Source organism: Marmota marmota, unplaced genomic scaffold, assembly GCF_001458135.2.
Source record: "Marmota marmota marmota unplaced genomic scaffold, marMar, whole genome shotgun sequence".
NCBI classification, from domain to species: Eukaryota; Metazoa; Chordata; class Mammalia; order Rodentia; family Sciuridae; genus Marmota; species Marmota marmota.
In genome coordinates, this window is record NW_026000026.1 from 61,543,424 (window position 1) to 61,562,134 (window position 18,711).

General features: G+C 31.6%; 1 pseudogene; it reads left to right on the forward strand.

Annotated features, from left to right (window-relative positions):
• Window positions 1–6,557: 6,557 nt before the first annotated feature.
• On the forward strand, window positions 6,558–7,998 carry LOC107149745 (annotated as a pseudogene).
• Window positions 7,999–18,711: the final 10,713 nt, after the last annotated feature.

The window sequence follows — 18,711 nt, forward strand, 5'->3', positions numbered from 1 at the left end:
CTTCAATGACTTTTCTTAAATAGTATCACTTGATATACCTCCAATAAAATATAGTCTTATTTTCTTCCACTTTCTTTTATCTCTCCCTCTATTACTTACTACCCATCTGATCATGATTTTTTAAAATTGTATACACATGTATCTCTCTCTTTATATGTATATGTTATAATATACACTTATATACATTGATTATAAACTTGACAGGTTTTAGCTACTTGGATGAATAGAGGCACACCTCTGTCACAATGTTTGCTATACTTTTCAAAATTTCATGTGTTTGGACTGAGTTTTCCTTCTAAAATCCAATTCTATCTGTTCTTGATCTTTCAGAGATTTGTCATGGTTTCTGCTTCACGGACAATATCTCTTCTTCAGAGAAACCATGGAGTTTTTGTAAATATTGAATTTTTTCCTCTGGATCTAAGGGTTGGCTAAAACTTATGCTCATTATGAACCAGAACATTCTCAGTGTTTAAATTTAAATAGTTTGCTCTTATTGTTGTTGTTTTCACTCACTGTATTCTCAGATACTGAAGAAACTACAACATTCAAAATGTTTTACTCACTGTTATACATTTAAAATGTATTTTTGACCAAAGATGAGAATCCCTTTAGACCTGAAATAATTCTCTTACATTGAATAGAACATTGACAGATTCTGTATTTGTGAAATAAAAGTTTTACAATTTGTCCACACCGAGTAAAAATATTTATCTGAATTATTTTGTTTTCCATTTTTCATAATAACAAACCTTAATTTTTCTGCTCACTTAGGCCGTATAAACAATGCAATTATTTTACAAAGCAGTTTTTAGTATATAAGACTTGGTAAATGGTTCATGTACTCTATATTACAATATGTCTAAACCTAATGATGCAGTCCTAGGACTTACAAATGTTACTAACAAAGAATTACTAGTATCACAATGTGCCACTTTTATTCATTGCACATAAAATTTCGACAAATTTAGTTTTGACATTATTTAATATGCACAATTGAAATTACATATTTTGAAACATAACAGTTGGAATCTCTCAAAAAATCAAGTAAGGGTCCCTCAAATAAGACTCCCATATAAAGAACTTTAATATTTGATGGGAAAATATGTGTATACTTGGTGAGTAGACATTTGTAGAAGTGATTTGGTATACACATTCCAGGATGGAAGAGGCTGGGAATTAAGATAGACCTGTGCTAAGTTCAAAGCTCAGGCCGGGTGGCCATTGCTTAGTAGCCTGTAGTACTCCAAGGGGTCTGGACTGGTCTTGTTAGGATGAATGCAGCTGTGCTTTCTGGGGCTTGACTCTGCTCATACATGCTATTTGACTTTGGGCATTGAATTTTGAAATCACTATCAGAACCAAGTTTCTGGGAGGCCACTAACATGAAGAGATAGTGTGTGCCACTTTCAAGTTCTTTGTATGCCATATCATATCAATATTTCTTATTTAATGGAAAACTCACCTCAACTCTCAACATTTTAAAATAGGGAATATTTCAGTGTTGTGGACCATACAGTTTCTGTCCCAGCTAATCAACTTCACTGTTGTAGAAAGAGAGCAAACATTGATGAGAATGTGTATGGGAATGAGCATAGCTGTGATCCAATAAAACTATTTATAAAAAATAAATAACAAATTAATAAATCTATTGTGCTCCAAAAGGAAAAAGCCCTGATATACATATATCTGTAAATCTAGTGTGTTTATATATTTATATATACATAATGTAAGTATACATATATACACATATATAGTAACATTTGGATTATTGTTACAAACATATTGTTATTTTGCAGAAGATACATTTTATTGCTATGTGTTTTTTGGCATATTTTTCAGGGAAATAAACACTTTACTACTCACCACAAAATTATTTTTCACATTTCAGAGGCTACTTACACAGTTTGGTGTGGGAGACTACTTTTTGCATAGGTGATTACAGCCACAAATTTTTTGAAAACACTCTGTTATATAGATTTTTATCATATCACATATTTATATAATATGTTATTCATACTTAATTTCTAAACATGTTCTTAATCATTATTTTCCAAAAAATTAGAGAAAATTATTTTGCCACTACACTTAGAGATGTCAATTGTCTTTAAACTTGAATTAATATATATGTAAGTATAAATATGTATATTATTATTTTCCCTCCTGACTACATACTTGTATAGAAAAACATATTTACTAAAGTATACTAAGCAATCTATGAGAAAGTTGTTCAATATAGTAATAAATTTTGTTCTGCTCTTTTTTTAAATTAAAAACATCACAAAATCAATATGACTAAATTGTTATTAAATCTTATATACTATAAAAACGGAGAATTGGACTGAAATATATTATGATTTCATATGTTGTTCTGTATATGATATTATTATAAAATACTAACAAATATGTTTCTTGAGAGAAGAAGGTATGTCAAGCCATGGCTGTAGCCCACTACCAAGCCTAAGAGTGGCTTAGAATACAATTTTTCTAGATGTTTATTCATAAGCTGGAAGGCTTGACAATACAACTGTTGACTGCAATGTGACAGCCTGACCTTAAAAAATTAATTAGAAGTTACACCACATTAAAGTTGTGTGGATTGCTTTAATAGGTATTGTGAGACAGACAGGCATCTATTAGCATTCCAACCCTGATGCTTCTGTATGGAACTGTTAATGAGATGTAAACTAATGGCCACTTCAGAGAACCAAATATGATAGCACTGATGGCAAGAGGAAATATTATTTTTTCTAATCTTATCAGTTTTCCAAATAAGTAAGTAATCTAAATATAGACTATATGTCTTACAACTGTGTTAGAATTGAATTTTCCCATGTATACTTACTGATTCTGCTAATGTTGTGTTTTTTCACCTTTATTGTCTGGCTTTATAATTTTGTCATGCATGATGTTTTAAAACAAATTATTATTTCAAAGACTACCTTACTCAAATTTAAACTACAATAGACTAAAACACATCAGACTGCTTTGTCTACTTTTTTAATTTACTGAGGTCATTGTTGCAAAGGAGCTTCTATATGAAGGAACTTTATTGGAAAATTTCTTATATGCTTTTCAAAAAATGAAAACATTAGTATTATCTGGATTGCAAATTGAGGACAATAGTCACCTGACAGTTTTCATGCCTCTTACTATACCACATATAATTATCCATGCATTTATTATTTGATTGTTAGCTTTCTACCAATAATATTCAGAATAATCCTTGAATAATAAAAATAATAATAACAATAATAATTAGAATATAATTATTATTAGAATACAATTATAATAATTATATAATTATATAATAATTGTTATTATTATATAATTATTATTAGAATACAATTAGAATATTATTATTATTATTATTATTATTATTATTATTATTATAACAACCAGAGCAAGATGCTCTTTGTTTTTTGGAGGCATTTGAGAATCTTATTAAGCTCATTATACTCCTGGCTAAGATGCTAATTTTCTGCCATGAAAGCTATTATCTCATTAGGTCATTAAACCCTAAAAGTTATTTCAACAGGTACTGAGTTCCAATTCAGCTGTAATTATTCCTCTGTCATTGGAATTTATTCTTGAAATTTATAAGCAGATATTTGGGGAGATAGAGACAAGTAAACTTAGGATAGTCTTTGGTTCATTAAAACTAAAGTATTCAATAGAAATGCTACTGTAGTTTTGTGCTTTTTCTTCTTCACACAAGCTATTAGGAGAATTTGAACTCTAACTTTTGTTAACAAGTACAGTCTAGGATTAAGAAATCATAGCAAGACTTAAAATTTTTCCTGGTGCAGCAATTTTTCTTATCTAAACCATGTAATTTGATTTTATTCAGAGTGTACACTTATGCATAAGATGAAAATGTACTCAAATGCAATACCTTAACTTGTATATTTTAGGTTATTGTTAAGAATGTGAAAATATCCTCATGATATGATGGATTGATACAAAAGAGTAAACTCAAAAAGCTTTATTGTTTTAAAGCACAGAGCTTCTCTCCATCTTCACAACATTTTAAACCTAGTTGAGGGGGTGGGTGGAGAACACATTTTGAATTCAGAGTATATTGTATATAAATGCACAACTCAGGGAATTCTGGTTGGTTAGCAAAGCATGGAAGTTCCAAACAATAGAAGCATGGGTGTGCCTGTTATTCTGCATGGCAGATTCATGGGTATTTATCTGGAATTTTTTTTCTAACTTTCTGATTTTTGGAACCAGAAATTACCTTTTTTAAGGCAGCAGAATACACAGGCTCAATTCTCCTGATTATACAGATCTGTCAAAGCATTATAAAAATAGAATTAATAGGGAGACACTATATTAACTTAGGATGGATAGAGCTTATAAATAATATTTGTTGTGTGTGAACCAAAAATAAATTGGCATATGGAATGAATCTGTGTGTGCACAATATAAAGTTGCTTTGACAGTTGGTTATGATGTCATGCTGGCAATTCCGCAATCTTAACTGGTTTGGAATGGCAGGGGAAAACAAAAGACAATGTTGAGACTAAATGTGGCAAAGTTGCTATCATCTGTTTCTGAAACTGGAACTCAAGTTCTTATGAATATATAGAAGGGCATTCTATTCCATACAACCTTTTAAGATGCTGGAATTTTCTTTTTTCTTTTTTTTTTTTGGATAGAGGAGAATCCATCTTTATAATAAATACAATAATAGTACTTTGGTGAAGGCAATTTACATTCTGAGGCATTAACTTTCTCATAAAATAAGCAAACATTTGAATTCTTTCCATTATGTGTCTGCTTCCTCTTTTTATGGCAGATGCTTTTTAAAAGTATTTTCTTTCAACTGCTGTTTTTCTTCTTTTATATCCTAGAGGGAAGGAGAAAACAAGCTTGTATTTTTCTTTGAGTTTGGAAAAAGAAAAAAATGCTCCCCTCCCCCTCAAAAAATATTGACAGTCAAGAGGTTCAGAGAAGATCAGTAAATCAGAGCTGTGAAAGACATAAATAAGACTTTCTTAGCCCAAGGGATGTAGACAGATATATGCAGTACATGCTACATACTCAGTCTTATTTTCCTGGGGGTGACATTTTTGAGGTGACTGACAGAATTTTTTTGTTTTATTTTTCATCAGTTCTTTTATTATCAGTTGAATGCATGAGGCTTTCTTCCGTATGTTAGCTCTTACTGTGAAAACAGCAATAATGATATGATTATTTGAGAAATAACAAATAGAGGAACATCAAAAAGACCACTTGATGAATTATCTGTATTGCATAAAGAACATATATTTTTGCAAATTAAAAATCAATAAAGATGCAGATACACATTATTTGCTTGGAGTTTATTTATAACAAACAAACAGAAACTCAGAAAGTACAAGGTACTCCGGACACAAATGATGTGATAATTATTCCAAATGTATTAAATGATACAATTAACTTATAAGTCAAAGTTAAACAATTGGTGACTGCTATCCTCTCATTTTTGTTTTTAATTTTTTTAAAAATTATAGGCATCAATTAAAAGGAAATAAGGCCAATGATCCAGCAGAGAACAAAAAACTGAGCATCTTTTTATTATGTTTTTGATACCTATTTGGTAATTCTAGAAGACAAAGTCCTTTAGTTCAATGTTGCCTCATTCATTGAGTTCACTCAAAAGCTGATGCTATTCAGGTACTAGAAATACAAACACAAAAAATTAACAAAAGTTTTGTCCTTCAGTGGCTTATGGTATACTCAGGAGAAATACGAGCAGGTGTGAAAATAATGAAAGAGGTAAAATGTGCCATGGGAACACAGATAACTTGTTTTGCTTCTTTACCATGACACCTGGAATGAGCAGAGAACAAACATTAGTCAGATCTATTAAAGGTGAAGGAGACAGGCCTTGGTAACTGAGACCTGTTTTTTCCCCCCTTAACACTGATTTTATCAATATGATTATTATATTTTCAGAATGAGGCATTATTAGTGGCAAATAAAGGCAAGAAAATGTGTGTTTCTGTCAGTAGATGAGAGGAGAATGTTTGACAAAGTTATAAAGTGAAAAATAAAGATAAAAAATGTTGATGATGGGGCTGGGGTTGTGGCTCAGTAGAGTACTTGCCTACCATGTGTGAGGTATTGAATTTGATCCTCAGCACCACATAAAAATAAATAAATAAATTAAATAAAGGTATTATGTCTATCTAAAATTTAAAAAGTTTATAGATACTGATGACTAGAGAGAAATATGCCTATAAACAGGAAATGAATGAGATTATTTAAAACAACACTAGAAATCTCTGTCTACCTTTAAATAGTTCACATTTATTTGTAGAACTTTCATATTTGATTTTATCTTTATATCTATAGAGTTATTGATGTACTTGATGATATATCATTGATTACAGAATCCTGAATGAATGGTAACGGTAGCAAGAAAAGAAATAAAAGGAAATTTGTTCCTTTTTATTTTAATGAGCTATAATAAAAATCTGATAAGACAGAATAAATATCAGACTTATGGTGCCGCAGTCCGGTTGGGCACAAATAACCGGGAGGTGACAAGCGACTTGAAGGTTGAAATGGGAACTTCTTTATTGCAGGGAAACTCAGCGGGAACTGAGCGGGCACCCAAGGTAGAAGGAGCCGCTTTATTGAGGAACAGCAGAGGTATATATACCTAACTGATTACACAGAGCTTGACTCAATTAACATCATCTAGATACAGCAGTCAGCCAATAAGGAATCCTCATCATCTTAATGGCTCGCTGGCGTTGCTTCACAAACCACTCCTCCTGGCAAACTGCCAGGCGCCATCTTGACTTGATTTGCATCCCCAACATTATGGTCCTTTCAATAGTAACATTCTCATCATAGCATATTTAGAAGACACTTGCATATGTCTGCATAAATAGTCTTACAAACTTTCTAAAATGAATAAAACTCTGTGCTGGGGGCTCATGGCCACAGGTGCTTAGGACTTGGGTGCAGGTGTCTAAGGCGGGCAGTTGTTGGGGGTTGTGCTGTTGTGGCCCCATGCTGTTGTGACCGCACAGCAGCCAGGCCAAGACCCTGCCGAGCAGCTTCAGTAGCACCAGCAGAGCATCCACCTCCTCAATTTCATGGTGACCATGCTGTTTTGTGTGTCAGAATCAACAACATAACAGTAGCTATTGGAAAAGAAGTTAAACTCTACCTGTTCTAAGCCCCAGAATGGCTAAAACTGCAGGAAAGCAGTCATAGTTATCACTGTAGTAAAAAATTATCCAGAGATAAGTTGAAAAGTACTCTAAAGATGGAAAAGGGGTAACTTTTATGGGAAGTTTGGCAGAATTTTTTGACATTGCTTTCCAAATTTACATATTATACCTATTTCTGAGTCGATGCATGAGTTGGACAACAGTCAGAATAAAGAGGTCTCAAAGCAGACTGCTCCAGTGGGATTCTACCCCTGTGTCCACTGGCATTGCAGTGTTCATTGCCATAAAACAGAGTATTTTATAACTTTTGGAACAGTTTGGAGATTCTAGTCATCACAGCTACCACTCACAACACAACTTAGCAGGGATTTTCCTAATCATTTAAACAATTTGCCTAGCATTGTCTTTAAAATGTTGACTATCAGATCACACAGTGGGGAGAATCACACTCAAAAGAGAGTTCAACATCACATTTGCCAAAGGTTGTATCTTGTGGTTTTTATGCCATCCTGGTCTTATGTGCATTTCTATCCTTTTCAAAGAATACCAAAGAGACAAGGTTATTATCATAGGTGTTATCCTTTGCCAGTCTTTTTCCATGGTTATTCTCTACAGACTTTTCCTATCTCACAGTCTATACTGGGAAATCTCTTCTCTTTCCTCAGTAACACTACCACTGACCATATCATCTGGACACAAAAGTCACCTTCATTTCTGACACTTGATTTTTGTTGAATGAAAAGGTGAATTGGTTAAAGGAATGCAATAAGGATCCAAACACAGTGACTCTTTTTTTCACACATTTGGTATGAAAAATGGAACTTTGAAACCAGAGCATGTTATTTATATAACTGCATTTAAGCAGTACCAAAACTCAAAAAAAGGTATTAAGTAAAATGTTTGAAAGCACACTTTTGAACAAATTTTATCTGCTTATACTACAACACTTTTCAGTGTCCCTAAACCTCATCACAAATCCTTTTAAGAAATACATAAAATTGCATTTTATTGATATTTAGCTCATTTTCCAGTGCTTCAGTTTTTTGCAGAGTTGACCACTTCATCTTCTCTTAACAAATCAGCAGAATCCACACTGTCTGTATCTAGTGATGAAATCTAGAAGTTAAAAATTTCTCTTGCTAAAACTCAGGTAAAGCTTTTACTGAAGGCAAAGGTGGTGGGAGGAACAGCAAATACAAAGGAGATGGAATAGGTGAGCACAAAGGATTTCCAGTGAGGGAAAATATTCTATATATTATGCTGGAGGATGCATATAACAATGGGTCCAAATTCATAGAATGTACAGTGCAGAGTGACCTCTGATTTACACTGTGGACTTGGGTGGTTATGACATTAACTGTAACAAATATATCTTCCTAATAGGATCAGATAGGTGTATGGGGGAGAGGCTGTGTATGAGATATCTCTGCACTTTCCTATAAATTATTCTGTGACCATAAAATAGCTTTATAATAGTTAATAAGAATAAATAAAATAAAACAATCACTGTCATGGCCTCACTCTATACCATAATGGTTGATGTCAGAGAGGATTTTTAGTGAGAACAATGGTGGTATAACTACTTCATATTGTACATCTTATGTACATCATTTTTTTAATCTTCTCAACAATAAAATGATACAAACACTGTTTACCCATGACTTTTAAGTAAAGAATCTGAAACTCAAAGAATCTTGGAACCTAATCTATCTGATTCCAAAGCTTGTGAAGTTGGTGACCAGTGCCTCTAACAAGATACCTGACTCTGCCTGTGTCCAAGGAAGAACAGAAACAAGTGAAAGAGGCAGTGCTTTCTACCCATGTTTCCATCAGGGGCTGCTGGTTTATATTGACATCATAAATCCTGGGATGGAAGTAATTTTGAAAGGTCACCTAATCCATTCACCCTGCCTTAAACTTTCCTGACAGATGAGTAGCTACCTTAATTCTCTACCCCTTCAAAGGAAAGTACAGCCTCCGTCTGTCCCTTATTCCTGGATTTAACAGCCCCCAAATGCAGAAAATCTCATCTTTTTTTATAGCACAAATCCCACTCAATGCTATTTAAGCTTGTTGCCTTTTGCTAGGCTTCTTGAAAACAAGTAGTGATGTCTAAATAACAGAATTTCCTCTACTTAAAACTATACAAAAAAAAAATCTGTTATTTTCAAACAATATAATTTATATAATTCACACGTTTTTAACTAAAAATATTGTTTTACAATATAGTTGTCATTTAATTTTTTTATGACTGGAATACATTTTTTTAAAAAATTATGGGTTCAGATCAAGGAATTTTAAATGGGGTTAGTCTTAGTCTCGGTGGCTTTTCTAAGGAAACCCCAGTTCAAATCAACCCCCCAAAACTCCATTTCCATTTGAAATTTAAATGTGATTAATGCAGTGAAAAGGTATATTTAAAAAAATTAACTTAAAAAACTGGAAATTATGGCTTCCCATATAAGGCATCTCAGAGCTTCTTTCTGAGTATTTACTACAGTATTTAGGGCTCCTTTGGCCAAATTTACAATATTCACATGACTAGTGATCCTAAATATGATTTATCTTCTTTGTACTTTACTTTGTAAACAGTAGAGATAATCTTTTCTATTGATTTAACAGCTGTAGATCTTCTAGGGGTCACATTGCAAGATGACATTTATCATCAATCATGTCTTTAATTAAAACTCAAATTATAGCTAAATAAATGTTCTGTGTTCGTAATTTATCAATTTAACCCCTGTCATTTTTTAATCTTAAAATAAAATAAAATAATAATGCTTACCACATATTTTAATTTTATATTTCTTAGTACTGTTTAGCATTATATAATAAAAAGCTCTAAGTATTAAAATCTAAATGATGTTTGCTCTGTTGCCAGAGTCACCTTATTTATATGTACAATATCTACCACTGTTATGCACAGGATTTCCTGAGCATTTACACACAAGATTGCTTGTTAATTTTGTATCCCAAAATGAGATGTCCCTATTCTTGCTTTATATTATTTCTTGTAAACCAAACAAAACCCCAAACTTCTATTTACTCTTTTAAAATACAACAAAATGGTATATATTATGTTGAAATATCAAATATAACAAGAATTTTTTAAATATTCAAGATACTAAAAATATCTTTGGAAAATTAACCAAGATTAGTATTTTTAAGATAACATTTCCACTTTTCTATATAGTCATATACACAAATCTCTGTGAAATCTGATGACTATTATTTATTTTTTCCAGTGTTGGAGTTTGACCCTAGGACATTCACATGCAAGGAAAGTATTCTATCATTGAGCTCTATCCCCAGCCCTAGATGACTATTTGAGTCACATCAGTATGGAAAGTTCAGATGAAGAATACATCTAAAGAACTGGCCTAATGATTGCTACATTAAAACTCACATAAAAGGAATTAGTTTACACATGGAGTCAGTACTGATGGATGAGTGGATTGGGAAAGCATAGCAAATGAAGATCAACAAGGTCCCATTCCAAATTAGATTTTCAACTAAAACTTATGAGACCAAACTGGTGCCATATCAGGAAATGGGCCACACAAGGGGGAAAATGTGATTATGGCATTTCTCGTGGAAACAAAATAACACAAATATTATATTCACCTCATTACACTTTGCCAGAATCCAATGACTCACATAAGAAGAATAATTCTCATATGCTTTTCTCATATGACAAATGAATTATATGATGCAGGATTTACACCAAAAGGAAAACAACATATTGGATTTTGATAAACAATTTCAAAACTGTTACTTTTTCTTAATGCATTTAGGAAATTGCTATAAATATTAAACAAGAAAATAGCTAGCAAAAAGGGTAGGCAAATTAACACCAGGCAGATAGAACCAAAGTGTGTCTCTGGATTGTTCCATACTTTCAATGTATAAAGAAAAATATTATTCTGGGACTCTGCTTGTAACCATAAATATAAATGCTGTAACACTCTGTGGGTTCCAACAGTCTTAATTTGGGTCTATAGTATGAGGGAGGACTTTTAAACTAGATGTTTAATCATGACTATAATAACATATTTTAAAAATATCTTGGTCTCAGAATTGAATTCAGTTCAAATTTTCTTGGAATTCAGAATATCAATAACCCACATTCATCATTTTCCCTATAAATTGATATTTATACTGAACACACACACACACACACACACACACACTTATATACAACACACACACAAGTAAGAGACTTTCAGTGGAACGTAAATCAATACTTTGGAAAAAATACAGCCTGCTAACTTTTCTTTATTCTTATTCAAACCCCAGGCTAATAGCACTTCAATATTTCAAACATTAAGTAAATCTTCTATAACAAAACCTACTTTTGAAACCAAACATATGTCTGGTTTTGATTTGTTATTTCCATATAAGTGCAGAGCATAAACCACTTCCCACTGCCTTGGCTTTACCACAAGCATGCCTGCTCTATTCTGTGAGCATAAAATGTGAAACAGACTCATTTCATTTCATAAAAGAGGAAATCCAGCTTGAAAAAAAAAGACACTGTGGTTTGGAACCTTCACCTCTCCTGTGCCACAATTTCATACAAGAAGGCCACTTTTCCCCTAAAAGATGGTTTAAACAGTCACTTTTTTTCTTTCATTTTATTCTTTTTTTTCCTTGTGGTAAGTGAACATTTGATTTAAACACGACTACTATTAAATATATTTTCTTTGATTATATGAGAAACTGAACTCATTTTGCAGCACATGGAGTTCCAAAATTATTACTTACATTTCATTTAAAGCAAGTCTCATTCTACAATAGTTCTTTGAATTAATAAGATTTACTAATAATTGCTCACAGAATTATTTTGCCTATATAAATAACTCAGTGAACCTTCTGAATTTAATTAAATCTAGAACTTCTCAATCACCATGGCATGTACTAACCATAGTAGTTCTCTTTTCTAACTTTATTGAGTTACAGTTATGTTATATGGCTTAAAATTTAATCCAAATCTTTATTCACCAAATCCCCATGTTCTGATGGTATGAATTCTCTGCTAAAATATGTCCAATGTGTCAGTGTGATAACATGGTCTTCGAAGTAAAACATTGCAATAGACTGGCAGGAAACCTGTACCTGTCCATAAGATGTTGAGCAATTCACTTTATTCTCAGGTATTTGAGTGTATGGAGAATGTTGCAATTTTGTTTTTATGTCACCATATCTAACTTTGAGACAGAAACCAACTACTATTGTATGTGTAGGCATCAAACAGTATAATCAAATATATTAAATTTATGAAAATATTTCTGCTATTTACATTGAGTTCATATACACATGCAATTTGTATATAAATTATGTTTAGTAAGACTCAGTCACATATAATTTCTCCATTTGACAGCAATGTTCTTTACCTAAGACCTAGAAATACTACTAGAATTTCCCCTTACAAGTTATTTAATTCCATCCAAGTGCATGAGACCTACTTAGGGGAGCATGTTAACAAACCCTTTGTCTTGCTAAGTTTACAGACTTTGGATGAAAGGGTTTTTTTTTTTTTAATGATTCTGATAGAATTACTACTGGAGTGTATTATTTAGAAGAAAAATAAGAACTTTCTATGAAGGATAACTTTTATTTGGAAACTTTATATAAAAAGAATAAAACCCTATGCTTACATAAATATTTTTAGAAATAATGTAAAGGTAAATCACTTTGTTTAGATTCCATGTTTATTTCAAATTGTGATGTTTTACCACCTTCCTTCTACCTTTAAATTATACTTAAGGTAATATTTTTATTTTTGTTTCTCCATATGTAAACATAAATGTAAGCATGAAGGGAGCTTTGTCTATTGTCATTTATTTCAGTGTCTACCCATTCTTGAAACTGCAGGAGCGAAGGAGGTCAACACAAGCACCATGCTAGATTTCCCATCTACACACTGATTGGTTTACTATCTCTGAAGCACTAAGATACAGCTTGCTTGATTGGCAAAGGAGGGTTTTCTCACCATGCTCATGCTTGCTGTTCACTTTGTTTTTCTGTTTTATGTGATTAAGCTCCATTATGAGGATTTTCAGGTCACCCACAGTTAAATGTTATTCTAGCTGATGGGCACTTTGATCAGCTTGTCTCACAACTTTTCTTTGAAAATTGCATGTTCTTTTTCAAAAGACTTCTCAGCAAAAAATGGTTTTAAATTAAGTCATCAAAGAAAATATAATGCACAAGAGCCAATTAATGCATTCACTGACATGGCTCCTGCTCTCTCTTCCTTCTTTTATCCTGACCCATGCAGCTAATTTAGAGGACATGTATTTCTTATGTGACTAAAGGGGGAAAAAAAGAGAGAGTGAGGAATGAATTAATCTCAGATAGCACTTGCATTGGTCTCAGAAATGATCTTCAGCATGATTCAATAGCGTGAGGAAAACCATACTTCATGTCATAGTATTATTTACTTGCTGGAACACATGACCTTATAATGTAACCTATTGATTGGTATAAAATAGGCATCTGCCATTGATTTGGTTATGAGTGAAATGTATGCTGACCACAATATAGAAATTGCATGTTTAGATTCATCCTGGAGGTATTTGGAGAAGAAAAAATTCCTAAGGTTAGATACATAAATGTGTATCACTTATATTACAGGCTTATATTATTGTACAACATTAATATTTAGTAGTTTTCTGAGTTCATTTAAAACATAAGTGTATACTAAAGTGAACCACTAGTGTTAAAATGGGTAGACACTTCATCTTAAACTTAACATTAATCAACAATATTCAAGTAATATAGTTTTGCTGTTATTTTTATCATACAGAGAGATTTTATTTTTTCCTGTTCTTAGCAAAAATGATCAAATAATATTTATTCACCTTAAAGTTACATGCATGAATATGTGAGTCTTCAGAATTATAATTACATGCCTTCTTCTTTTTACTCTCTTTTAATATGTCACCATTTTAAATAGTAGCTGAAGTCATCAAATACCTGAAAGACAATGATATTCTTTCAATGAGTTTCAGATATAGTTCCACTTAAAATACACTTGTAATGAATTCCACACCTGCATAGTCAAAAGACATTTTATGTATCTTGGTCTCTAGGGTATTTCAAGTCTGGAGATTATAACACAGCAATTAAGTCAAGGTTTGTAGTAGCATTCTCATTACTTGAACTGAACTCTATCTCTTAAAATTGACAGAAAATGTTTAATTCTAGACATTTAAGGAACATTTTCATTAATAAAAGGGAAACCATACAGTGGATCATATTACTTTCAAAGAGATTAAAGACTGTGTAATGTTAGAGAGACTCAGGGAACTTCCTTATTACAGAAAAGAAGGTAGAAGTCTCTTCTGTAGAGCTTTCAAATTACTGTGCAGTGTTAACCTGGTATATGAGAGAAGAGATTAACTGATAAGACTGACAGCATGAAGCTGCCAGAAAAGTAACCATGCTATTTTCTGGTCCTGGAACTGCTTGCCAATGATGAATTATAAGTCATAATGTCCTATGGGAAACAAGTGGATTACAAAATTCAAAAATGGCAATATCATCACTAAAACCTAAAAACCTATAGTAACAACTCATTTTGATACCATTAATATAAGAAAAATTAATGTCTTTATAATTTCCTTGTTTGCAAGAATAAATTTCTCATTATTGTGACTAGATTAATACATGCCTCACTATGTGATGGTGAATTCAAAACACTCTTGCTCAACTGGTCAAAGTGCACCTCACAGTATTTACCAATCAAATTAAAATCAAATCAACTCAATAATAAAAACTATGAATTGTGTAATGCTCTATGGTGCTCCCAAATTGGATATCTAATTTGAGCCTCTCAATAGGAATCTTGGTACTTAAATCAAAATTATTATTGTTTTCATTTCTTATTGCCAAGAAACTGAGGCTTTTAAGTACTGAATGTCTATCAATAAGTTTTGGAAACATGTCTTCAATTTAAGTCTTCTTACTTCCAGTTGCATGCTGTTTTCTGTATTCTAATCCCACAACCTGATTAGATTCTTAAATGAAATGACCTATAAAGATCTAAAGCCAGACATATTTCATAACCATTATTTTTAAGGTTGTATTCATGTGCAACTGAGCATAAAGGGTGGCTCTATTATGTTCAGTTTTTATGGTTCATATTTATTGTTTACTTTGAATGACAGTACTCTTCATAAAATAAAGACACCATCAAGATCAGGCTAAGTTAAATGTTAACTTTTAGGTGTCAGGTTTAAAATGGATTAGGTTTCAAATCTAAGTTATTATTCCCTAGAAAAACTGTATATATCTAGGGAAAATATAAATATTTACAGCATCAAAATAAACTCACCTTGTGAAACAAGCAATTTTTGGAATCTGGGAGGACTTTTCAGAAAATGTAATGCCAGATACTGCGCATGTACGAAAACGATCAGGATCAAAGTTTCCACTCCACATGAGATGGAAGAAGTCACAGTAAATATGTTGCTCAAGCATGACAATGAGAATCGGAATCCCTGGACAACTTCATAGCTGGAATGTCTATAGTAATATCAGAGAAGCTAGACTTCGGAGTACAAAACAATATTAGTTATAAAAAGCACAATTACATGGCATAAAGGAGTCAGTTTAACAAGAACATATATCAAATCTAAAGGTGAAAGTAGCAAACTACAGAGCTTCAAAATATGTGTAGTAAAATGTGACAGAACTGAAAGGAAAAATAGAGATGCTAAAATGATAGCAGGAGACTTGAACACTGTTCCCTCAAAAGTAGACAATAAATTAATAAAGTTATAGAGGAATTAGCCAATATTTTTTGCTAACTAAGTCAAATTAATTTGTATAGAAAATGCTACTAACAGTAATCAAACTTTTTTAAAAATATAAGGCATTAATCTAAGCACATCATATACAGCCTGCAAAACAAACTTCAATAAATTCTAAAAATTAAAATTAGAGAATATTCACAAATTATAATACAAATGAAAGAGAAGTCAAAACCAATAATATTTGGAAAATTCCCAATTATTGGGATATTAAATATAAATAATAAATATCCTGTCATTAAGTGAAGCAATCCAATTTATAAAGTACATTTTGAAATTTTTTGAATTGTATTTAAAAGTTATTTCAAAAGTTGTGAAAAACTGCTTATAGTGAAATTTATAACATCAAATGTTTATATAAGAAGGCAATTTTAACTAGTAATGTGAACCTCTACCTTAAGAAGGTAGAAAACAAGAAAATATGAATATCAAAGTCAGCAGAAAGAAGAAAATAATAATGATAAGAGCAAACATTAATGAAATGAAAGACATAAGAGTATGAAGAAAATGAATAACACAGAATATTGCTCCTTTGAACATATCAAGAAATTCATTAATCTTAGTAATATTGACCCAGAACAAAGAAGACACATTCAGAAGTATCAGAATGAAAAGGAGTTATCACTACTGAATCACACAGACATGAAAAATAATAAAGCAATATCACAAGAAATTCCATGTTCATGAATTTTAAAAGTCAGATAAAAGCAATTCTTTTAAAGAAAAAAGCTAAGAAGACATCCAAGAAGAAGAAAATTTTAATAGATTTAAGTCTGTAATATATGTGAAATTGTTGTTTAAAATTTTCCCAAATAGAAAAATACAGACCAAGATTATCACTGGTTTATTCTGTCATATAGTAAATGAAGAAACAATAAAATTATATGCTATCTTTCCAGAAAACAAAAGAGAGAATACTTCAAAACTCATTTTGTAATAACAATCTTAGTATGCCAAAACTTAATAAAAAAGTAAAAAGATATTATAAGAAAAACACACAGAGTTTTCTTATGATCATGTGTAAAAAAGTATTCAAAGAAATACTACCAAATCACATTTATGAATTTGCAAAAAGCCAAATACATTGTAGCCAACTGTGAAGTATCTCAGGAATGCAAGACTGGTTCAGCAATTGAAAAACAATAAAAATATTGTCATATTAACAAAGAAGAAAAAAATTATCTAAATATATGCATAAACAGCATTTGACAAAAGTGAATATTTTGTAATAGATATATCAACAACTCAAAACAAAAACCACAACCAAAAAATTGAAATCCTGAACTTGACGAAATTCATCTACAATAAACTCACAGAAAACATCACACTTAGTGACAAGTATCTGAATAGTACTCTTCTCACTGATATAAGAAATTAAACCAAGATTTCTTGTCATTGAATTCTATCCTGCTGGAAGTTTACCTGATACAATAAGGAAAGAGAAATAAACAATAAATAAATCAAAAAAGAAAAGATTAAAACTGCATTTCTGAGATTCCAAAGAATCTAACGGTGTGAGGGAAAGAACTCTTTGAATTAGATAATTGATTAGATCAGTTAATGGAATTCAAGGTAAATTTACTAAACTCTGTTGTTTGCTTGTACATAATCAAAAAAAAATGAAGCACAATGTTATTCAAACATCACCCCAATATAAAATACTTGGGCATAAATCTAGTATGTTTAAGAACTACAGAATATTAATAAAATAAAGACTGAAAAGTAGAGAAAAATTTGACCACTTATTAATTCCATTGTTAATTGCTTTGGTGTTAGGTTTTTGAGTTACTTATATACTTTGAATATTAGACCCCTCAGGAGCAGGTGGCAAAGATTTTTGTTTATTCTGCAGTCTCTTTCTTCATATTCTTAATTGTTTCCTTTTTGGTGCAAAAGCTTTTTAAAATTAATGACATCTTGTTTTTTTTTTTTTTTAATGATTCTTGGTTTTATTTCTTATTTTAGGAGTCTTGTTAAGGAAGTCAGTGTCTTTGCAATATATTGAATTTTGAGGCTTCCATTTTCTTCTAACACTTGCAGAGAGAGCTTCTGGTATAATTCCGAGGTCTTTGATCCACTCTGGGTTGATTTTTGTGCAGGATGAGAGAGATCTAGCTTCATTGTTCTATATATGGATATCCACTTTTTGCAGCACCATTTGTTATGCTATATTTTCTCCAACATATTTTTGGCATATTTGTATCAGATGATTGGATATATGTGGGTTTATCTTTCTGTTCTCTTTCATTGATATTCTTGTCTGTTTTGTTACTATAGCCATGTAGTTTAATTTGAGGTATGATATGCCTCCTATTAGAGAACTTGGGAAGGTTTTCCATCTAATAAGGTCTTCCTCAATTTTTTTCTTCAGTGTTCTATAGTTTTCATTGTAGAGGTCTTTCACCTCCTTGATTATTGGAATATAGGAAACTGTTGATTTATGTATGTTGAACTTATATCCTGCTACTTGGCTAAATTTGTTTATCAGCTCTAGAAGTCTTCTGATGGAATTTTTTGGGGGTCTTCTAAATATTGGATCATGTCATCAGTGAACAAAATTTAACTTATTTTTTTCCTGTTTTTGTCCTTTTAATTTCCTTTTCTTACCTGATGACTCTGTCTAGAGTTTCAAGGACTCTGTTGAATACGAGTAGTGAAAGTGGGCATCCTTGTACTTACTGATTGTAAAAAAAAAAAAAAAAAAAAAAAAAAAAAAAAAA